A 26,398-nucleotide genomic window follows, 5' to 3' on the forward strand; every position below is an offset into this window, starting at 1 on the left:
AGACCAGCTGTGTGGCTGGATTGAAGAGTTTTCAGCAAACAGAACACAGCATGTTGTTATCAATGGAGAGACGTCTACAGATGTTAAAGTAACCTCTGGCGTGCCACAGGGGAGTGTTATGGGACCATTGCTTTTCACAATATATATAAATGACCTGGTAGATAGTGTCGGAATTTCCATGCGGCTTTTTGCAGATGATGCTGTAGTATACAGAGAAGTTGCAGCATTAGAAAATTGTAGCGAAATGCAGGAAGATCTGCAGCGGATAGGCACTTGGTGCAGGGAGTGGCAACTGACCCTTAACATAGACAAATGTAATGTATTGCGAATACATAGAAAGAAGGATCCTTTATTGTATGATTATATGATAGCGGAACAAACACTGGTAGCACTTACTTCTGTAAAATATCTGGGAGTATGCGTGCAGAACGATTTGAAGTGGAATGATCATATAAAATTAATTGTTGGTAAGGCGGGTACCAGGTTGAGATTCATTGGGAGAGTGCTTAGAAAATGTAGTCCATCAACAAAGGAGGTGGCTTACAAAACACTCGTTCGACCTATACTTGAGTATTGCTCATCAGTGTGGGATCCGTACCAGATTGTTTTGACGGAGGAGATAGAGAAGATCCAAAGAAGAGCGGCGCATTTCGTCACAGGGTTATTTGGTAACCGTGATAGCGTTACGGAGATGTTTAATAAACTCAAGTGGCAGACTCTACAAGAGAGGCGCTCTGCATCGCGGTGTAGCTTGCTCGCCAGGTTTCGAGAGGGTGCGTTTCTGGATGAAGTATCGAATATATTGCTTCCCCCTACTTATACCTCCCAAGGAGATCACGAATGTAAAATTAGAGAGATTAGAGCGCGCACGGAGGCTTTCAGACAGTCGTTCTTCCCACGAACCATACGCGACTGGAACAGGAAAGGGAGGTAATGACAGTGGCACGTAAAGTGTCCTCCGCCACACACCGTTGGGTGGCTTGCGGAGTATAAATGTAGATGTAGATGGTTTCTGTACAAATGGTAAATAGCCTTTCACTCACTGTATTTGACCCATGCCACCTTCAGAATTTGAAAGAGAGTATTCCAGTCAACATTGTCTAAAGCTTTCTCTAAGTCTACAAATGCTAGAAATGAAGGTTTGCCTTTTCTTAATCTAGCTCCTAAGGTAAGCCGTAGGGTCAGTATTGCCTCACGTGTTCCAACATTTCTACGGAATCCAAACTGATCCTCCCTGAGGTCGGCTTCTACTAGTTTTTCAATTCGTCTGTAAAGAATTCTCATTAGTATTTTGCAGCCTTGACTTATTAAACTCGCCCTATAATGAAAGATACTAACCAGGAATTGTGAAAATAAATTAGAAAATCAATTACATACCTAAAACTTATTATAGTTTAATAAGTTTTAGGTATGCAATTGATTTTCTAATTTATTTTCACTATTCCTGGTTAGTACCTTTCATTATAGGGCGAAATCAGTAATTGTTTTATAACTTAAATTCTCTTGTGGTGTATAAACAAATATAAATTCTGTACTAATTATAAACATTTGGAAGACAAAATACTAGTAATCTTAAAGTATCTATTTGGCTCTCTTTGAAAACATGTCAGCAAAGCCAACCTTTCATTAAATCCAAAATAATTAACAGTTGTGTCCAAAGTATTGTTTGGGTAACGATATTTATTAATTTCATGATTTAAACAAATAATCCAGCTTAACCCCTGTAGTGGAAGAAACTGTTAGAAAGAATCAGTTTTTCAACGTATCAAGTTAATTTAATGAGTTAATTTTTAATTGTAATTTCTGTAAATTTATCTTTAAACAATGTGTGGTTTCAGCACCTGTTATTGTGAGGATATATAAGGACCCAATTTTTGGTCATGAGTCAGTCAGTCCATGGACGAGTTTCAGACAAGTAACCTGTGTTGGTTAGAACGACAACAATGCAGCGACTTAACAGTGAAATAAGTGTTAAACAAATAGGCCATGTGTAAAAACAATGACATTGTCTGTTTCCATGCATACCTGTTTATTCTTCGAGAACTGTGAATTATGTGGGTAGGTTTGTACTGCTGATAGATGTTCAACAGGAAACTATTGTAGCAGTATGTGGATGGTTTGCCTGCTAACTATTAATGAGGCTTATCGAAAGTTAAACAATAGTGCACTGGCCATACATATGTAAGTGTGTATTACTAGGGGGGGGGGGGGGGGGGTATGGGTTGTGCATAGTGAAAGTAAAAGACAGTGAAATGCAACTGTGCATCTGCTGGCTACATTATTTAAAATTAGCCAGTGTCCAACTTAGAAACCCCACTTTTCAGCCAGCATAGCAATGGAGTATGTCGACACTGAAGACAACAAACAAAGAAATAAAGCAGGTGGATTTGCTACAATTGTAAATTGAAATGATATGTATGTCACTTTATGCCGTAAAGGATAACAGAATCTATTATTGTATGAATGTTGTATGAAGAATGTATAATAAAATGCATGTAAAATGTGTACTCTTATAATTGGAATCAAACAATGTAATGAAGTTTTAACTAAACAAAATGTACTTAGCAAAATGACAACCAGACTATATTGTATATAAGTGATGAAAATGGCATGTCAGGAAATTAATAGGATAAGTGTATTTTGTTATTGTATTTGTATTTTTTAGTGTTATGTGTATAGTATGTGGAAAGGATACTACAGAAACTTTATGTATTCAATTGTATGAAAGATGCTCAAAAGCAAAGTACAAGAACTTACTAAACCTGACTGCAAAGTGTTAAGTGTTAGTGTGATATATGCATGTGTACGCTTGACAAACTAAAGATTGCAATACTTTGTGTAACATGAATTTTCTGTGCTCAACAACATAGTAAAAGTGGAAAGAAACTTACCTTGTCAACAGATGTTGGCTGTAGAGCTGGTGTTCTCACTGAATAAGTGAGAGCGACAAGGTGAAATAAATTCCTTGGGCCGCTGATATGGAAATCAGTTGTCACTGCATTGAATATTTCACAAAGGTTCATGCCACTGAACACAAGCTTCACAAATTTGTGCAGTGAAGCTACTGTAAATGTGTTACATGGACACTCTGGGCCTGATACTGAACATGTGAGCACTAACTGGGATGGTAACGACCCTTGTGCTGTGTGTGCACACTTCGCTAGCTAAACACTGGGCAGATGCTGATGGACAAACAATGGGACTATGCAGTTATAGCAAGCACTTTGTTAGGAGAGAAAACATATATATGTGTGAGTTAAAAGAAGATGATATCTCCATATAAATGGATAACCATCCAGAACAACTCCAATGGCTGAAAATAAAGGCTATGCCCATACTGGCCAGGGTTATCAACCCTCAAAATGAGAAATCGGCTCAGACACTGCGCATCTCCATATGATGTCAGTGCACAACAGTTGGCAATTATGATGAACCATATTATTAGTTTTTTTTCTTCATTCTTTTCTTTTTATACATGTAACAAATGAAGCCAAAGGTAAAGTAACACACCATTTTGTGGCAAAGATAATGTTTTGATACCAAAATGAGAAGAGATATGCTCTTCAATTTATTAATTCCAGTGTCTTCACCTTTTTGTTTCAATAAGTGGCAGTGGGCAGACGTATGATTAGCTCATTGTGCTAATATTGTTTAAAAATGTGTATTCCAATCATGTATTTCAAAAGTGTTATAAAAGTCATTATGAAGGCTAATTTTATTCATATATTTACATCAATCACACTCTTCTGTTCTTCATTTTGCCCATGTTAAGAGTCCTGTATCATGATGTTCGAAGCAGACGAGAGAAATTTGCGCGAGCAGTGGAGGGGCGATCACGTGTGAGCATTGTCGTACTCAGAACTACACACAATGGAACTAATGTGAAACAGTACATAACTCAAAATCTGAATATTGATCTTAAATGTATTGACACTGAAGGTCTGTTGGTATTAGTACCAGTTAAAATTCAACCAGAATGTGTGTACAGATTTATAAATTACCTTCCAATTTCTTTCAATTATTCTTTCCATTCATTTTTTAAATTATTAATCAGTTTCCATTATTTGCTCGCTCACCTATATGCCAGTATGCAGCTTCTATCTGTCATTTTTAATGTTGCTCTTTTCCAGAAATGCTATACGTTATAACTTCTGTTGGTTGACTTATAAAAAGTGTGATTAATTTAAATTTATATATAGAATATATTGGTAGGAAAATCAAACAGTGGAGAATCCAGGATGGAATAATGATATTGTTATGAAAAGGGTTGATTGCTGCTCACCATTTAGGTAGAGATGTTGAGTCATAGACAGACACAACAAAAGTACTGCTAAACATATGGCCTTTTTGTCAGAAGGCCTTCTTCTTAGGTAGACAACACACACACATTCACATAACTGCAGCTCACACAGAGATGACCAATATCTCTTCTCAGAATGCTCCAAATGCTGGTAAACTTGCTGTCCATGGTGTGGTTTGGCAAGCGTGAAGTCAAGTCGTACAAACTCCCTCTGTGTGCAAGTAGGCATTATCTTGCCCGTGAAGGGCAACAAACCAGGGCACAGAATGTTGTCAACATACCACTGTGCTGTAAGGGCACTGCAGATGACAGCCAAAGGGGTCGTGCTACAAAATAAAATAGCACTGCAGATCATCACTCCTGGTTGTCAGACTGTGTGGTGGATGACAGATTGATGTCCCACCACTGTCTGGGACTTCCCCACTTTCAACTGAGTTCCAAAGATCAACAAAGATGTGTTTGGAGACATCCCGGATAGTGGTGAGATATCAACCTATCACCACCGTATGGCCCAGTATCCAGGAGTGATGGTCTGAGGACAATTTCATTTCATATAAGGACCCCTTTGGTTGTCATTCGCAGCGTCATCACATCACAGTGTCACATTGACAACATTCTAGGCCCCATTTTGTGGCCCTTCATGGCAGGCCATCTTGGGCTTACATTTCAGCAAGATAGTGCCTGCCCACGCACAACAAGAGTTTCTACTGCTTGCCTTCATGCTTGCCAAAAACTACCTTGGCCAGCAAGGTGGGCAGATATCTCCCCTATTGAGAATTTTTGGAGCATTATGTGCAGGATGTTCCAACCTACATGTGATTTTGATAGTCTAACAAATCAATTGGACAGAATTTGGCAACGACATTGAATAACTGTCAGTCAATGCCAAGCTGAATAACTGCTTGCAAAAGGGCCAGACATGGACCTATTGACTTGCTCAATTTGTGAAGATCTTCCTCTTGACTAAATCAGCCAATTTTTCTGAAATTGTGATCATTTTTTTGTCTGTACATGTGCAGCACATTTGTCTCATTCAGATGATTCCTTTGGTGCATTCTTTTAAGTGTATTGTGCATGCTATACAATTGTAGAAAAAACAATTACAGAAAAATGATTAAAAGTAAATATGTATAAAACAGTACACATAGTGAAAAACCAATCAGAAAGCACTTATTAAGTGGCAAATGGCGTACATAGATTCCCTGCTAGTTTTAGTGTAAATAATATAGCCAGGTTGTGTACACCCCGGGACAACTGGGAAAACTGTGGTAAATCTTTCAGCGTTAAATCCCAGATTTTTTAGAATTCCAGGAATGTTTCTTTGTTTTGGTTTTCAATTTAATATTTTAGCTGATGAAAACTGATACTCTAACAAAGAATTTTACTTTCTCCCACTACTGAAGACTGTACTGCAGCAGTAAAACATAAACAAGAGAATAACACCAAAATAAAACATTCGTTGTGAAGAAATTGCACCATTTACATCATCAACAAGACATAGTGCACACACAAGCATCTGCTGACAGCAGAATGTGTCAAAGGCTTTTCCTAAAGCAGTGATTAATCATGTACAATACTTTGAAACAACAAACTGCTTTCGATGAATGTTACATCACAACTGTTTACATTTTGAACAGGCTGCAGGGAAATATTGCACATGATGGTTTGAGAAGCATAACTTTCAAAGTATATTTACTTTTATGCAAGGTGAGTTGTGTTACATCTCAGGGTGTATGATGAATTTCTTAAATCACGGAGCATTTGAATCTCATTCAAAACTTAAACAGCCACATAAAATTGACCAATAGCATGGCTTCGTCATTTACCATGAGTGTAATCTCAACCACAGGTTGTTGCAGCACTCACCAGAGTGCACAAAACCAGAATAGGGAGAAATCATCCACACAGACAACAGTCAATGCCAACAAGGAGAGGTTAGTGTCAGTGATCGAGGAGGACAGTAGCTCAGGCAGTGAGAACAGATGGGTTATAGACTGCAGTGACCAAAGCAATAAAGCAGTGGAAAAGGGACGGGATGAGGAAACAGTTACAAACATTCCAACAGCAAATGCATTTTCAGCTCTGGAAAACATAGGCACAGAAGGGGAAGGTGAAATGCGTATAGTGAAATGTAAGAAAGAGCAGATACCACTGATTATCGCATACAAAATGCTGTGAGTATCAATACTGGTTAAGGAATTAAAAGTTGGGCTAAAAGGCAAGCTCAAGGCAGAATATGCCCCAGAACCACAAAATTACAGGTTGAGCTGCTAGAGGACTACCACATATTAAAGACAGAGCTGGAAAAGAGAGAAACCGAATTTCATTCTTATATGATAGAGCCAAAGCAGTCACTAAGGGTAGTAATCAAAAGGCTTCTGATCGATGCCAATGTCGTCAAAATAAAAGAAAACCTGATCACAGAAAGCTTTAAAGTAGCGTGCATCAGTTCTTGAAACCCATGCAATGAGGGAGGTGACTGCAAAAAAGAAACGAACTTTCTAGCGATCATTGAAAATAATGAAGATGCACAAAGAATTTTCTCAGTCAGATTCACTTTAGGTTTTTTGGACATTATCAAGAAATACAATAGGCCTGAAGGTTCTGGGGCAGTGTCACTGCTGCCAAAGATATAATCACACAAGTCAAAACTGCCACCTGAAACCCTGGTGTATAAAACGTGCTGCCCCACATCTAACCAAACTGTGCCAAAAAGAAACTGCAATGGCAAGCACCTGGCCACCTATCGAGGCTGCGAGGTATATCAAAGACTAGTGCATACCCAGAGGCAACAGAAAGCAGCCACAATGACTATTGTTGTGCCTGCACCTGAGTGAGAACAACAAACAAATTGACAAACATTTTCAAATGAACCAAGCGCTATTTCCTGGACTCCGATCGACGCAAAATGTGTCGACCTGTCCCACTGTCGTAGTCCCCCCACCAATGTCCTCACAGTGGGGACAACTGCCTCCAGCTACAGCCACATTGCCCAAGACACATACGCCAACTGTAACACTGCCAATGCTGTGTCAGAACTGACATTGGCAACACAAGAGCTGCAAAGTTGCAGGAAGCAAACTCGTAAACCTAATGCAAGATTTCAAAGCAATGTTTCCTGGATTTAACTGTAGCAACATAATAGAGAAACTCAAGGACACAATAATAACAGTGTGCACAGAGTCAGACATACTCATGAAAGTGAAGATCATTGCACAAGCCACCATGACATTTTTCAATAGCCCTTAGGCGTACAAATTTCAAAGTCCTAAATTGGAATGCAAAGAGCATTTCTGACAAAACCATACAACTTCAGTCATTTCTACACCAGCATGCTAGAGACGTTGCCTGTATCTCAGAGATGCATCTATCTCTAACCAGTCAACTTAAAGTGTGCAACTACTCTGTCCACAGGATCGACCGGCCTGGCTAACACCTGAAATGCAGACCTGGTAGCGGAGTGGCCGTCCTTGTGCTGCAGAGCATTTGCCACTGGACGGTCGAGATGCCAAATTTGGCTGCTGGTGTAGAATTAAAGGTAGGGGAACACCATTCTCACAATAATAGCTGCTTACAAACAGCCCCATAGGAACAGTAGTGCACAGGACCTCCAGACCTTGACAGATAATTTCGAGTGTGTACTAATAGTAGGGGACCTAAACTGCAAATGTGGTGACTGGGGATGCTGATCTGTGAACACACATGGCATGAGACTGACACTGTTTGTTGAGAGTGATGCCTCAGTGAGGGTAACCATTCCTGAGGAGACTACTCATATCCCGCAAAACGACCAGCAGAGTCCAGATATCCTGGATATCTTCCTGTGCAAGGGCCTAGGGTGGAAATGTGCTAATGTTGAAGCCATATACTGGAGGATGCCATAAACTATTTACTATACTGACTGGGAACAATGTTCCACCCTGGTAGGACATCATCAGGAGGACATACCACAGATGCATGATGAAAGATAGGTGGATTCAGCAATTAAGTATTTTACAAAGGTCTTCCAGACCAGTGCTCAAGAGAAAAGCACCAGGGTGACCACCAAACCTGGTGCCAGTGACCTGACCCCTAATATCTGGGATCTGGTAGTCATTCAGCATGTGAGGAAGGAGTGGCAATGTTACCATGACCCCACCATCGCTTGCTTAAGTGACAAGAAGTCCAGGTAAAGCAAAAACTACATGAGCAAAACATCCTCAATGGAGAAGAGAAACTTGAAAGTGCAGAATACAATGTGAACCAAATATGGAAGACCACAAAATCACTGATCGCTACTCCCAGGGTAGACAGGCCACTCCGAGGTCCAAGTGGGATACAATACGATGATGAGGAAAAATCAGAGAGTCACAATCCCAACATACACGTCGTTGAAGATGACAAGAGTGATAGTCAGGGGAGAACAACAATCAAACGAGTGGCTCAATAGAGAGAAACCAGGCCAGAAACAGAATTCACACCAGTTTCTGCCTGCCTTGTGTGTGCCAACATCAGACACTTACGGAACAACAAATCCCCTGGTCCTGACAAGGTATGCGCCCCACATCTGAAACACCTACCTCCTTCAACAATCTCCTACCTCACCTCAATCTGCATCCAGTGCCTTTCCTTAACATACTTCCCACCTGCTTGGAAAACTGTTCAGATAACAAACATACCAAAACCAAACAAAATCCCCATCCTACCCCAAAGCTACAGACCAGTCTCACTCCTGTCCTTCCTCAGTAAAGTATTGGAGTGTCTAATCCTATGAGTCCTCTCCCAATTCCTAAAAGACAACAACATCATCACCCCTGAGCAGTTTGGCTTCCATCCCGAACATAGCACTGCCCGTCAATCCCAACATCTGGTGGACCACATATGTAGGTCGAGAGACAGGAAAAACAGCACAGGAGCAGTCTTCCTAGACATCACACAAGCTTTCAATAAAGTCTGGCGTGATGGCTTGATTGCTGAACTTACTCAGTTAGACATTCTGGGGCACATGATCAGCATGATTGATTCATCCCTGGCAGAGGGAAAGTACTCTGTCAGATGGGGCAAAGTGTCACCTCAGTCAGCAACGCTGTGCCTGGGTTCCCACATGGCTTGGTTATGGGCCCCATATTGTACACGTTCTACACAAATGACGTACCAAAAATGGCTAGAGGTGACATTGCGCTATATGCCAATGACACGGCAGCTTTTAAGAATAGCACAAATTTAAACTTCATAACCAGTCAACTCCAAGAGCATCTCGATGCAATCATAAAATGGTGCAAGGCCTGGAAAACCAAGAAAAACCCGGAAAAAACCATAGCTCTTCTGTACACTAACAAATTGACTCCACCAGACTGTGTTGAGGAACAATCCATGGAGCAACAAATGACTCATGTTTGGAAAACACATAAAGAACACTAAAGCTAAAGGTTGCACAGTCTACAACCAACTGTACCCATTCCTCAAGGGTAGGGGGCTAAGAGTTGAGACAAAGCTATAGCTTCACAAGAGCATCATCCTGCCTACCATGTTATATGGATCAGAGGTGTGGTCCATGGCATCTGATAGCCACATCAGCAAATTACAGTCACTGCAGAGCAGAATTCTTCGCACTATACCTGACGCTGACAGATATATGCCAAACACAGACATTAGGGAATACACAAATAAACCACCCATCTCTTTTTACATCAAAAAGAAGTCAAAACCTCTATACAATAAGGCATCCACATCAACCCACCTCTCATCCAACAACTAAGCACACATTACCCTGACGATTGAAATAAGAGATCTTACTCCACACGTAACAGACAATTTAGGCAGTAACAGAACATACACATGTATCATATATATGAACTATCATTCAGATCTATTAAAATGTCATTTTTGAACTTCATGACAGCCATGCTTGAAGTCAAATGGGCACAGCCCAGTGGTGCTTCAGATAGAACAGAAAGACAGTCAAACAGCCCAGTCCACATAAAAAAAATTTGGATATGGAAACCAGCCATTTATGCAATTATTTAAAATTTTAGTGGCACATTTGTGTTTAAAAGGTAGCACACACTGAAAAAGTAGATTTTTGTATTTAATGTAGTTCTTTCATAGGTTACAAATTATGCAAGAACCATGGCAGTATGTATAATTATCCTCCGAAAACTGAAAAAGTGCAAGGTGAGTTCTTGAGCAATTTCACACATAAATGGCTCTTTTGTGGAAAATTCAATGTAGTCTGGCATGCAGAGAGGTATTCTGCAATTAGAACAATACCAGTACCAGTTTGCTTCTTTTTTACTTGTTTTGCCAGTGAACTGTTTTAAATTCTCCAAACCATACTCCAAACACTTATAATGTCCACAATTGCTTCTTTCAAAGTAATTATATAAATAGACAATGGAAGGCAGCACCTGTCAAGTGACAGGTAGTGAGACCTTTGTGTCTTGCTATCGTACAAAATGAGTCTTGTTTTCGAGCAATATGTGACTCACACGTTGAGTAAATTGCAGTGCGTGATATACTCAGGCTTTGTTTCTTAAAATATTAAGCATAAAGCAAAAACATATATTTTAAGTACAACTACTGTATTCATTGCTCTAAAATTTCACAATATGAAAATATGCTGTGCATGTTGCTGTGCATTGAAAGTCTTTGCAAAGTACATTGTTTTTTGCTGGACTTTGTTTCATAAAGTGCTGGCAGGTTCTGTGCTGGTGTATAAAACCTTTACCATACAAAGGATTGATAAGTTTTACAGCTTTGAGGGAAAGTATAATTGTCACTTAAGAAAGAAAAAAATATACTTTCAGCCAGGATATATTGTATTTTCACCCAGGAAACGGTGTTTTTTTAACTGGAAAATCCAGGAATTGTTATTTCTTGTCTGCATGTATACCTTGTATATATATTGTATGTATTAGATAGTATTAATTGAGAAAGGAAATTGTACATAGGTCATCTTTAAGGTACAAAAATATCATTTGTTGTTAATTAAGTTTACAAATATTTGTAAATGAACCAAAAGATTTTAAAACTATTGTTAACAATACATATTAAAAAACTTGTGATGATAAGAAATGATACATTAATTTGATATATCACTGATATTATTTACATAATGAATCTGATCCCTTCATTACAGAGCACAAATGACTAGACTCATGTAATTGCTCTAAAAAAAGGATGCTTGGGAATTAATTTGTTATCTTAATGTCGGGTAACTAATCATTTACAGTGTGCAGTTACATCTGCATTGTAGGTCTGTAGGTCTGGACACATAAACATATATCAGTTTTTTTGTAATGGGCAGGCACATCTGAATTTTGGCCTATTCCACTAATCTCACAAATGATCCTTATTGGCAGAGAGCAGTGGGAGGCTCCCCACTATTGGCCAAGACCATCATAAAGAATTAACCAAGAGCAATGTGGAGGGAGGGGAAGGCGACGTAGGTGTTGAACTGGAATGTAACAAGCTTAATTGAATCACCTGTAATCTGACATTGGAAGTGCTCTTTGCTATTGTTGAACTTGCACTGTCCTCCTACTTACAGTTTGTAGATCAGCATTAAATAGGAAAGCTCGGATCTTTTTTACTAATTTTCGTCCAAAGTTCAAGGCATGTTTTTTAAGTATGGTCCATTTGAACATAAATACACAACAAAAGGTTATTTCAAAAAAGTAAATTTATTTTCAGAAAGTATGTATTTCACTCTATTTTTTGATATAGTTGCCAAGTTTGTTGAAACACCTATGATACCTCTCAACCATTTTAAAATACCCTCTTCATAAAAACTTACCACCTGCTCCGATAACCAAGAGTTCACTGCCCTTTTCACCTCGTCGTCATCATTGTAACGGTTGCCACTGAGGTATTGTTTGAGGTGGAAGAACAGATGGTAATCACTCAGTGCAGAATCAGGAGTGTAGGGTGGGTGGTCTAAAACTTCCCAACAAAACTGTCGAATAAATCGTGGGTCTGACCTGCTGTGTGAGGTCTTGCATTGTCATGGAGAAGGACAGTTCCCTTTGTGAGCATACTGCGTCTTTTGTTTTGAATCGCTCTGCATAGCTTTCTCAGGGTTTGGCACTATGCTTCTGCATTGATAGTGGTTCCTCATTGCATGAAGTTGACCAACAAAACACCATGCCTATCCCAAAACACCAACACCATGATTTTGCGCTGGGACAGAGTCTGTTTGGCTTTCACCTTTACAGGCGAGTGTGTATGTGTCTCCATCTCATGCTCTGTTACTTCAATTTGGGCATGATACGCAAAACCCATGTTTCATCTCCAGTTACGATCTAACTCAAGAAGCCGTCACCTTCTTCATAATAATGATCCAAGAACTTCATTGCACACTCAAATCTTTGGTTTTTGTGGTCATCTGTTAGGAGTTTCAGGACTCAACGAGAGGACAGTTTCCTAAACTTTTGGTGTTGTAAAGCTCTGATCTCAACACATCATGAAATTCAATGAGTGACCTGTTATAGTGAAGTGCCTGTTCTCATGAATCCTTGCTTCAACTGAAGTTACCAAATCGTCTGTAATCAAAGAAGGGTGACCAGAGTGCTCCTCATCATGGACATTGTGACGGCCATCTGTGAATTCTTGTACCCACTTACGTACTTTGCTTTCACTCATAACCGTTTCACCATACACTTCACAAATCTGTTGATGAATTTCTGCAGCAGACAGGTTCCTTGCTCACAAAACCATATCACTGAGCAAACCTCACACGCAGCGGGCAAGTTGATAGTCTTAAACATTTTGAAAGCACAGAACAGAGATGTACCGGTTAGCTACAGAGCTAAAACTGAGCACAGTTGTTCCCAAGGCATGCCAGTACATGATGCATGTGCTCATTGTGGTATGTGCATGAACTGCTAGTGGCTACAACAAAATGGACCATACTTTAAAAAACCCACCTCGTAGTACTTTTTTCCTTTTCTTGCAATGCCACATTTAAATTAAACAATGATCATATGATGAAGATCATCAATTTCAAGAGACATACATTGTTGCTAACAATGTCTATTAATTTACATTCCACTGACAACAATCTGAAGCATGTTCCTTTCAGGATATCTCATACACTCAAGGTTTATTTACATATTTATTTATCTGGCTGTAGTGGCCAGATATAGCAGACATATGTATGTGAAGTGTGTTTGCTTGTGTGAATGTGTGTGTTGTTTTTTTTTCTGAAGAAGACTTTGGCCAAAAGCTCAATGTGTAACATTTTTGTTGTATGTGTCTGCAGCTCAGTGTGTCATTTTTATGGTGAGTAGCAAACTACCCTTTTCATAATATTCTTGATATTCCAATCTGGACTTTCCATTGTTTTATTTATAGAAGGAATATGTAAGGTAAGAATAATGAAAAAGCCAATGGATAAGGTTGTGGTGTTGGATGGGCTGGATAGAGGGAGAGAAAGACAGGAGGCAGGGAGAGGGATTGGCGGTGGATGGCTAAGGGCTGGGTGGGATTCTGGTGGTCTGAGTGTTAGGAATGCGAGAGGGAGGTGTTGCAGGTACACAGGCTAGGCATGTGATGCATAATTTTCGAAGCTGTTTGGGAGTGACACATGCTGAAGATGACTTGGGGACATGAATTAGGAAGGGGTGACAGGATGGAGGAAGGGCAACTGCTGGGTGGAGGGTGCCGAAACTGTGGGTCACCAGGTTTTGAGGCCAGGATGATTATGGGAGCAAATGATGATGCAAAGATAATTCCCACCTGTATAGTTCAGAGAAGCTGGTGCAAGAGGTATGCTGTCTCTCCACTTAATTATTATTTTTTCTATTAAGTGAGATTTGAAAATTGTTAATTGTTGTTGAAGAATGTCTGAAAATCATAATGAAAAAAATTCTGTCTATTTTTGTTTGGCCACAATAATGCAGTTAATAATGAATATTATTATTTGCTGGCTAAGTTCAGACACATTGCATTTAGGACATTGTGTATCACAATTTTTTAATAGGGTGGAGAGAGGCATAAAGATTCGCATTGGCCTTCATAGAACTTATTTAGTATCTGTAGTAATCTGACTGTGAGAAAAATACTTTACTGTTATATTAGTCAATGCTTTCACTGACTTTTGATAGCAAAACTCTTTACTGTTCACAAAATATTATAAGTGCCTATGTTAGGCCAGACCAAGTCTTAAGCTGGGATTTAAGTCATGCAATAATAAAATGTTTATAAATTGAACTACTCAGTTTCTCTGCTGCTCTAAAAAATGAAACAACTTAGTTAAAATTGTTGCAAATCGTACATCTTTTGCATGGTCAGTTTAAATTCATATTTGCCACATAATGGTGGTGGCTGCAGCTCAGCAGCGATGATGCTTGAACAGCTAAAATGCTAAATGCTGAAAAATCTTAATGAACTTGATGTGGAAATGTATTTACAGTACTTAAATAATTCTAGCAAATGCTCTATAAGCGTATATTGAAATATTCAACAAATTTACCTACATACACACACACAGCATCGAAAGCAAACAGAAGAGAGAGAATGAAATCTGTAGTAGCGCTCTTTTCATAACATTTCATTAACATGACGTCACATATTATTATAATGTAGCTCTAGAACACATTTTTTAACATATAGTTATTCTTTGATGATTACATTAATTATAAAAAATAATTTTTGATAAATAAAATACATATTTGCAACACACAATGATTCTTAGTGTTTTTTGAATGTTTGTTAGAAAAAGGTTTATGTTAGTGTTTATTACTTATCATTCGTAAGGGAATGTTATAGACGGAAGGATCCAGATGGTCACTGTGGCATGTGGCTGGAGGTGGGAATGGCATGGGGACAGACCTGGATTCTGTAGGGTGGTTGAAAGATGGGACAACACTTAAGGAAGTTCGTACAATCATCCAACTGTGACCTTCCCCTCACACTAGCTAACCACCCATGGTGATATTCCAGGCCCATCACTCTTTCATAGGGCGCTTTTGTTAGAACACTAATCTTCCTGCAATAGAAAGGACAGCTGTAGTTAGCCTGGCAACAGATCCTAATTCATCATCCTCCCTGCAAATGAAGACTCCACCATTGTTGAGATGAGTTGCAGTGACTACCTGACAGAAAGAATCTGTCGACCGAAACTCCTCCCCCTACAAGCTCTGCCAAAGTGATCCCTTCCCAGAAGTTGGAGTATAACAGCAGAGTTCTGCAGATGGGCTAAGCAAAAATGAAGTGTTATCTTCCAAATGATCTTTCTCCCTGATGCTGTGATAACTTTTATCTCGACTATATCTTTTTATGGTTACCTTTCTAAAAAGTTTCTTGATGTAAGGGACCCATTATCAAGTGCCACAAAACCTTGCCATGTGACTTCACCTCCTACAGACTGTCAAAGGCTGTAAGAGAGCTCTAAAGCATGCAACTACTAAATGCCATTAACGTCTTTCAATGACACTTCTCTGTTTCAAATCCAGTACGTAAGAACATTTATAACTGTGGGTGGGTGGACAGATCTCTTTTCAATTCATAACTTGCATAAATTGTTACTTGTAATGATTTCCATACACAATCTCAGAAAAGAATGATATTTTTGTTAAGCTTTCTTCAACTCTTTCCAGAGGCAGTCATTACTAGCAGCACCTCTTGTTATGTGCCTTCCAAGAAGCCATGACACCAGAGTATAAGTGACCTCACCACTGCAAGTGGAAACACTTGATCACCATTGTGCCTTGACGATGTTCTGTGCTTGAGCTGCTCACACCATTTCTGTGCATACATCAAACCACAGATGATATTTGCAGGTTCTTTAAATGGCCCACACATACAAGTAAATATTCACATTGTTCCCCTGTGGCAAAGCTACCACAGGGAGGTATGACAATCTGAATAAGCTATCAGAAAAGTGAAGGCTAAACTGTCAATTATTTTATGTACCTAATTTGTTTTTCTCACTGGTCTCGGTGTCCGTCGGTCTTTTGAACTGGAGCAATAAAAACTTTTGTAATTCTGCTCTTCCAGTGTTGTGATAATTAAAAGTTATAACATATGAAAGTCCCAATTTTTCATTGTCTTTCATTCTAACATCCATCTCCCAATATGACAAGGGCTTGCATTTTTAAATGGATCCTTTCAGAGAAGAAGTTAAAACAAAGAAGAATACCCACCACAATCATGCCATCATTGTTGTACATTGTTGGTGACACAAGGTAAATATCGAGCTGGAATCACATGATGTATAAAAGATTAAACATAATCAGTTGGAGAATTATTCTGGAAGGAGTGAAGAAGCCAATGAAAAGGTAGAAAATTCATGATCCATTGCATATAGGACTGCAGTAGTGCCTCTGCCAGTAGTGATCGTAATACCTATCTTAATCCAATTCCCAAACTGAAGTTTTCTCGTAAAATACATAGACATGTGGACAGAAAATTAGTTTTAGAGAGGAGTGTGTGCATACAGTTGAGCTACACTGACAATGTATTTGATACAATGTTAGTGAGGCACCACATACTAGGTTTTGTATCTTCACTATTACAAACAGAATATTTCATTTTCAAAAGTATTCATTTATTTTGTCATTTTGTAAAATTATCAAATAATGAGTACACAAGACACGCACAATGTTGCCAGTCCATTGCCACATAGCTGGCACAAGATGTTGCTGACATGGACGTCGTAACAAATGAAATCAAAACTGAAAATGTTGGTCACAGTGACAAAGACCAATTACATTTTTCATTTAATATGGACACAGATGATGTAACATTATCATTTGAAATGATATGATATGACAGTAGATGAAACACTGTCACAATTTTCTCCAGGGAGTATTTTTTTCCCCAGGTGAAAATGTAACACACCACAGTGCAGGCTTATTAAATCATTCTTTGCCTATCACACTTATCCCCAATGCAAACATGATTGGACAGGGTGCATTGTGGACACCAGAAATCTTCCATCATGATACAAATTTGACAACAGTTATTGAAACAAAGCTTCAACGATATCAAGAATGAGGATAAGAAAGAGCCAAAACAAAGTATTGATGAAAATGTAATGATTTTTCAAAACAAAGGGAAATCACTTGAACAGCAAAAGCAAACTCTTGATGCTTTCAGAACCAGCTTAACACAACAGTTCAATTACTGGCAAAAAATTTGAGAGCTGACTTGACTTTTCAAATGAGTTATCAGATAAAAAAAACTTGTCGGTATGGGGAAAGATCTAAAAACACAATTTCTCACTGATTTGTCACAAGATATAAATAATTCAATCCAAAGAGTGTCATCAGTAGGCAAGACACAAGAAAATTTTTGGGAAAAGGTGAAGGACATAGCTGAGGCTCAGACAAATATGCAGCAGGAGCAGTCACAGTTGTGCCAGCATGTAAATGCTCTCGCAGGTGCCGTTGATTGATTGCAAACCTGGACAGGTGCAAGACCTGTCACTGCAACTAGGTAGCATAAGTTTAAACACTCAGTTCATGAGAAAGGAGCAAGGAAGGAAGGACAAATACATTAAGAAAATAAAGAATGAAACCAAGGCCAGTACACTAGACCAAGGCAATACCCTGGCACATTATGTAGTCCAGGAACACAAGAATTATGTACATGTAACTGAGGAAGTGATGAATGTACAGAAGGCAGAACTAAGAGCTGAAATAGATCAGAGGTTGAAATCAGTGGAGGAAAAATCATGGACTAACATCATTAGTAAAACTGAAAAGGAAACGGAACATTCTGCCCCTAGTTTTCATGTGTCAAAAGACAGGATAGATAATCCAAATGTCCATCCGCACTTCAACACTAACCTGTCAGGTGAAATACATTCCAACTTTAACATGCACAGCTGACTTGTGCCACTGTTACACAGAGGTATTCAGAATACAATCTAATACATTGAAACAATGCCATGCCAGCGATGGGCAGTGCTGCATTCCTTTTTATTTTACTCGCAGATGAAGGATTATTACGACACAGGCAGTTTCCACTTTTTTCTTCCAAAGGTAAGCAAACAGACTCAGTCACACTCATAAGAGCCTTCTGGAATGTTTTGCCAAAGAATTGGACCAAAACACAGAAGATACAGTTTGTGGTAGGGTATATACAGGGACCACTGACATGGCAGAAAAATACCACACCTATAGACAGTTTGAAAGGGCATTTCTAGACAATTTCTGGTCCATTGCAGTACAAGAGAGACTGAGCTATGAATGGTGTAACCAAACATCATTCAGCAGTAAACATGGAGGACTCAGAAGGTACTTCAAGAAGTATCTAAATAAAACCCACTACTAGACAAACCCGATACCACACGTAGATGTCCTAAAAATTTTGAAAAGCTGACTACCGGCTAACTATGTGAGAATTTAACCATCACTCATGAGCATGATATAGAGAATATCCTCTTAGTTCTTGACTCCATTGATCTTACCTACAAAGAGAGACCAACACAACCACAAAGTGATACCATGCAGGCAGACCCCACACAAACTAATGAACAACTTGGTGGGAATGCCAATAACAACCAACTTGGTTGGCAGCCATATCCCCTTCATAGCAATACCAACAGGAACCAATTTTGTAATGGAAAGGGGCAAAAATTCAAGTGAAGAAATAAAAATAACCAAAGATAGAATTCCAATCAGTCAGGATTTAATGGCCAGAGAGGCTATAGTCAGCAAACTCACAGTACACCTCCAACTGGGGGCAATGACCCAAATGGCCACTGGCAAGGGCAGAATGCATCCAGGTGACAAAATAATCCACCACCACCACCTGACTGTAATCAGTACAATCAAAATTATGTTTCGGATAGTGGCCAAATGAAATTTGAGATAAAGAGCCGCACAAGATACTAACTGGTGAAATGATATGCATAATGTGCTCATAGTTGAGGTTACACTTAATGAGGAGATCAGTGGTCAAGTTAATTCAGAAAGCTCAAACTGGTCTTGATAGGCCCTGTTTGATGACCAGTAATAGGGGTGGGAGCAAGGAACCAGTCAAAAATTATTTTCTTATGTATGACAACTGTGGTGATATCAAAGATGTCCTGTGTCAAGAAGATATCACCAACTGTGTACAGGCAGGCAAGCAGTACAGGCAGCAATCAGTGCACAAATACTTGGTTTAAGGATACCCATGGTATTTCAGAGGGCCTGTTTGACCAGTTACAAAAATATGGACACATGCTGATGTTTCCAGTTCAAAGCTGTAAAATCCAAACAGTTGTAGGAGGTTAGTCTAAAGGTTTAAAATTGCAGGCATGGATTCCTACTCAAATTGCAATGCATTTGTTTCTTGTGGCTGAAATGCTAATAGTAAACTGCCATTCAGCATTGACACCTTTAGGAAGTACCAAGCACAAGCTAACGTAGGTAAGGGGAAGTGTCATTTTATTGCAAACAGGCAACAATATTCAATACATCTAGTCAAGTCAAATGCCACAGAAAACAAACCAAAACACACTGCTAATATTTGAATACAATTCTTCTGTCCTACAGTCATGTTTCTGCATCTACATCTACATAATTACTCTGCATTCACATTTAAGTTCTTGGCAGAGGGTTCATCGAACCACAATCATACTATCTCTCTACCATTCCACTCCCGAACAGCGCGCGGGAAAAACGAACACCTAAACCTTTCTGTTTGAGCTCTGATTTCTCTTATTTTATTTTGATGATCATTCCTACCTATGTAGGTTGGGCTCAACAAAATATTTTCGCATTTGGAAGAGAAAGTTGGTGACTGAAATTTCGTAAATAGATCTCACCACGACAAAAAACGTCTTTGCTTTAATGACTTCCATCCCAACTCATATCATATCTGCCACACTCTCTCCCCTATTACGTGATAATACAAAATGAGCTCCCCTTTTTTGCATCCTTTCGATGTCCTCCGTCAACCCCACCTGGTAAGGATCCCACACCGCGCAGCAATATTCTAACAGAGGATGAACGAGTGTAGTGTAAGCTGTCTCTTTAGTGGACTTGTTGCATCTTCTAAGTGTCCTGCCAATGAAACACAACCTTTGGCTCGCCTTCCCCACAATATTATCTATGTGGTCTTTCCAATTGAAGTTGCTCGTAATTTTAACACCCAGGCACTTAGTTGGATTGACAGCCTTGAGAATTGTACTATTTATCAAGTAATCAAATTCCAGTGGATTTCTTTTGGAACTCATGTGGATCACCTCACACTTTTCATTATTTAGCGTCAACTGCTTCCTGCCACACCATACACCAATCTTTTCTAAATCACTTTGCAACTGATACAGGTCTTCGGATGACCTTGCTAGATGGTAAATTACAGCATCATCAGGTCATTTATATAGATCAGGAGCAGCAGAGGTTCAAGGACACTTCCCTGGGGAACACCCGATATCACTTCAGTTTTACTCGATGATTTGCCGTCTATTACTACAAACTGCGACCTTCCTGACAGGAAATCACGAATCCAGTCACACAACTGAGACGATACCCCATAGGCCCGCAGCTTGATTAGAAGCCGCTTGTGAGGAACGGTGTCAAAAGCTTTCCGAAATCTAGAAATATGGAATCATTTTGAGATCCCCTGTCAATAGCGGCCATTACTTCGTGCGAATAAAGAGCTAGCTGTGTTGCACAAGAACGATGTTTTCTGAAACCATGCTGATTACGTATCAATAGATCGTTTCCTTCGAGGTGATTCATAATGTTCAAATACAGTATATGCTCCAAAACCCTACTGCAAACCGACATCAATGATATAGGTCTGTAGTTCGATGGATTACTTCTACTACCCTTCTTAAACACTGGTGTGACCTGCGCAATTTTCCAATCTGTAGGTACAGATCTATCGGTGAGCGAGCGGTTGTATATGATTGCTAAGTAGGGAGCTATTGTAGCAGCATAATCTGAAAGGAATCTAATCGGTATACAATCTGGACCTGAAGACTTGCCTGTATCAAGCGATTTGAGTTGCTTCACAACCCCTAAGGTATCTACTTCTAAGAAACTCATGCTAGCAGCTGTTCGTGTTTCAAATTCTGGAGTATTCCATTCGTCTTCCCTGGTGAAGGAATTTTGGAAAACTGTGTTCAATAACTCCGCTTTAGCGGCATAGTCGTCGGTAACAGTATCATCGGCACTGCGCAGCGAAGGTATTGACTGCATCTTGCCACTTGTGTACTTTACATACGACCAGAATTTCTTCGGATTTTCTACCAAATTTCGAGACAATGTTTCGTTGTGGAACCTATTAAAGGCATCTCGCATTGAAGTCCATGCCAAATTTCGCGCGTCGGTAAATTTTAGGCAGTCTTCGGGATTTCGCGTTCTTCTGAACTTTGCATGCTTTTTCCGTTGCCTCTGCAACAGCGTTCGGACCTGTTTTGTGTACCATGGGGGATCAGTCCCATCTCTTACCAATTTATGAGGTATGAATCTCTCAATTGCTGTTGCTACTATATCTTTGACTTTGGGCCACATCTCGTCTACATTTGCATAGTCAGTTCGGAAGGAATGGAAATTTTCTCTTAGGAAGTTTTCTAGTGAGTCTTTATCCGCTTTCTTAAATAAAATTATTTTGCATTTGTTTCTGGTGGATTTGGAAGAAACAGTATTGAGCCTAGCTACAATGACCTTGTGATCACTAATCCCTGTATCAGTCATGATGCTCTCTATTAGCTCTGGATTGTTTGTGGCTAAGAGGTCAAGTGTGTTTTCGCAACCATTTACAATTCGCGTGGGTTTGTGTACTAACTGCTCGAAATAATTTTTGGAGAAAGCATTCAGGACAATCTCGGAAGATGTTTTCTGCCTACCACCGGTTTTGAACAAGTATTTTTGCCAACATATCGAGGGAAGGTTGAAGTCCCCACAAACTATAACCATATGAGTGGGGTATTTATTTGTTATGAGACTCAAATTTTCTCTTAACTGTTTAGCAACTATATCATCAGAGTCTGGGGGTCGGTAGAAGGAGCCAATTATTAACTTAGTTCAGCTGTTAAGTATAACCTCCACCCATACCAATTCGCACAGAGTATCTACTTTGACTTCACTACAAGATAAACCACTACTGACAGACACAAACACTCCACCACCAATTCTGCCTAATCTATCTTTCCTGAACACCGTCTGAGACTTCATAAAAGTTTCTGCAAAACTTATTTCAGGCTTTAGCCAGCTTTCTGTACCTATAACAGTTTCAGCTTCTGTGCTTTCTATCAGCGCTTGAAGCTCAGGGACTTTCCCAGCACAACTACAACAATTTACAACTACAATTCCGACTGTTCCTTGATCCAAGCACGTCCTGTATTTTCCATGCACCCTTTGAGATTGCAGCCCACCCCGTATTTTCCCGAAGCCTTCTAACCTAAAAATCTGCCCAGTCCACACCACACAGCCTCCACTACCCGTGTAGCGTAGCCGCCAGCTGAGTGTAGTGAACTCCTGACTTATTCAGCAGAACCAGAAACCCCACCACCCTATGACGCAAGTCAAGGAATCTGCAGCCAACACAGTCGCAAAACTGTCTGAACCTCTGATTCAGACCCTCCACCTGGCTCTGCACCAAAGGTCCGCAGTCGGTTCTGTCAACGATGCTGCAGATGGTGAGCTCTGCCTTCATCTTGTAAGCAAGACCGGCAGCCTTCACCAAATCATATAGCCGCTGGAATCCAGAGAGAATTTCCTCAGATTCAAAGCGACACATGTCATTAGTGCTGACATGTGCCACCACCTGCAGCTGGCTGCACCCTGTGCTCTTCATGGCATCCGGAAGGACCCTTTCCACATCAGGAATGACTCCACCCGGAATGCACACAGAGTGCACACCGGATTTCTTCCCCTCCTTAGCCACCATATCCCTAAGGGGCCCCATTACGCGCCTAACATTGGAGCTCCCAACTACCAATAAGCCCACCCTCTGCGACTGCCCAGACCTTGAAGGCTGAGAATCATCCTCTGAAACAAGGCAGGCAGCTGCATCTGGCTCAGCCATAGACAGTACCCGAAACCTGTTTGTCCGATGCACCAGAGAGGCTTTCTGATCAGCCTCTGGGGACGTCTTTTGCTGCATGCCACACCTTGGAACGACCTCCCAATCAACCACAGGTGAGGGCTCAGTCCCGCTACGGGCAGCAACCGGGGCAAACACAGTGGCAGACCGATCTGGGGACAGATGGGACGAGGTTGACATCCCCGAGATACCCAAGTCCGGCTCCCCACAGTGGTGCCCATTGGCAACAGCCTCAAGCTGCCCAACAAAAATCAGTGCCGCCTGCAGCTGTGAGCGAAGGGATGCCAACTCAGCTCTCATCCGAACACAACAATCACAGTCCCTGTCCATTATAATTGATGTTGAACAACAGTTACTGAAACATGCGTCCATGCCTAGATAACGCAAGGGAAACACGCAAAGAATGTATGAACTAACCTGTACAAATGCCTAACGACTGCGCTACAATCTGCCTGAATTTGTATACACACAGGAAATTGAGCAGTCATAGGAAGAGGAAATAGGCCATGAGATTGTGCATACTGAGGTAAGTGAGTCAGTGTGTCTTATAGAACAACAAAAGGAAGAACTGCAGGAGCTCTTAGTACATTATTCTCATGTTTCTGAATGATGCCCTGGCAGAATCAAAGGATACAAATACAAATAGAGGTGTACCCACACGAAACCTTCTGCTTTACATCTTATTCCATTCCATAGGCCAAGAAGCAGACTGAGGAAAGAGACCAATAGAGTGCTAAACTGGGAAATAAGTCAAGCATTCTTATCTTCATGCTGCAGCTTTATTTTGGCCATTAACAGATCAGACAATAGTGTCCGCATCATGCTCAATGCACGAGAAATAAATGAAATTATTGTGCCTGTGAAGATGTGGCCTGACAACCTGGAAGAACAACTTCCTAAATTCCATAAGGTTAAGTACCTCACCATGATAGATCTCAAAGACTCACAGTGGAAAATTGCACTACATGAAGATATCTGTAAGTACACTGCTTTGTATGTGGGGTCAGATGCTATGAGTACTGTGTTCTCCCTTTGGTTTAAACATCAGTGCAGGCATATTTATTTCTGCTTTAGATCGAGCCTTAGGACCTCAATTGTTAAATAGACTCACTTTGTATGTTGTTGATTTACTGACTGCTGCTCTCATGTGGTCAGAACACTTAAGGCTCTTGGCTCAAGTCTTGTATAACTTTTCAGAGTACAGAGTCACAGCCAACCTAATGAAGTCACATTTCAGTCAGTAAAGGGTTAAATTTCTTGGACACACTATGTCACCTCAAGGTGTACTTCCAGACCCTAAGAAGCTCAACGCTATCAGACACTGCCCTGTACCTCAAAATAAGAAAGAGTTAGAGAGGTATCTTGGATTAGTATTTTTCTTCAGAAAATTTATACCACAGCAGCTTTTAAATAGTGGTGCTCTATTAAATCTTCTATGGGAGAAGCACCCCTGGTTATGCACCAAGCAATGCCAAACTGATTTTGACAACATTAAAGAAGGATAAAAAGTACTCCTCATGACTCATCCAAAGTCAACAAAGTATGGTAAAATTGAATTTCAAGTGGCAACTGCTGTACACTGGGCCATTTGTAGTAAAAATGTCCCTCCCCCAAGGAGCCTTTAAGTTAGTATACTTAAACAGTGGTCAGGAAAAAAGGCACTATTCACACAAAAAATTATGTGAATTTGTGCACTAAACAGGATTTGACACTGATCGAGCATGGCTTGGAGCAATGTACGCAAGTGCATATAAGAGATGATTATGACTGATGTTTAGTATTCAGGAAAGATTTTATTTTGCCTATTTCTTGTGTGTACCCTTATAAGGATATAAATTTTAGTTATCTAAGATTTTCATTGTGTGTTTACGAGTCAGAGAAGTGCAGGAAACATTACCCTTGCTGAGTGCAGGAAATTATATATTTTGACACTGTAGTGTTTAAACACACAATAGGCATGTGATTGAGGCACAGCATGTATAACTGATGAAATGGAGTGAGGACAGAACTGCACAAGTGCAGTGACTAGCTTGAAGGCTGACAACCACCTCGCATGTGCACAGCGCAGCATAAGTTGACGGATCGCTGCACAGACGATTGTAGCTTAGCAGAGAAACACCAAGCAATCTAGTCATAAAGAAAACTTTATAATGTGAGTTGACTACTAAGGAACTAAAATTTCTGTACTACAGAATTAAATTAATATTAATAGATTAGGAAGAACGATGCTAAGGGATGTATATATACAACACGAAGTAAACACTGTCTACAGGAAACTAGCTACATGCTATGATACTATGTACAAGCTATATACATTTATACAAGTGGCTATTTACAAGCTCCAAAGCTTCCACAAAAAGGATTATTTACATGAGGAATGAAGGAATATAAATGAAGTCTTGAATGTACTTGGAGAGATAGAATTGTGGCCCGCCTATGACATCACTTTTCTTTCAAGACTTGAAAAGGTGAGTCAAAACTACAACCACAGTATGAACATGCTTGCTCTTACAACTCATAGAAAAATTGATAAGGAATAAGTGGTGTGCTGATAGTAACTGAAAAAATGAGTATTCAAGGTGTGATGCATTAGTAGCCAATGAGTAACTATGCACTTAGTTTTAAGTTAGTATTTAAGGTCCTTCCAGTGAACAATGGAGAGCCACATACTAGGTAAAATAGGGAACAAAATAGGTATCAGGGCCCACCGAAAATAAATAATTATATCTATGAAAATATGTGTGAGTGTGATGGTGTGAATGTGTGTATGAAAAAGCTACAGTATGCCAGATGTATAAAAAGGATGAATTTAGGTCTTGTGCTACCAAATAAAAAGGCATCAGACCAAGAGTTACAAGTCAACGTGACTGAGAAGAGTGCCAAGGAAGAGTTATTACTGTACATGTGCACATGAACACAAGTTGTCTCAATATTGTTTTACTCTTGTTCATTTGCATAATTCTTGTAGCGACATATTCATCCACAACAGAATTCAAAAGAGTGATATCATGTAGCAAGAGGAATTGTAAGCACCTGACAGTGAAGTAAACTGTATACAACTGATGATGACACTTGTATAACACAATATTGTACTGTCAGACTGTATCAGTAGATATTAAACACAAAGTAAGT

This window comes from Schistocerca piceifrons, chromosome 1, assembly GCF_021461385.2.
Source record: "Schistocerca piceifrons isolate TAMUIC-IGC-003096 chromosome 1, iqSchPice1.1, whole genome shotgun sequence".
Lineage (NCBI taxonomy): Eukaryota > Metazoa > Arthropoda > Insecta > Orthoptera > Acrididae > Schistocerca > Schistocerca piceifrons.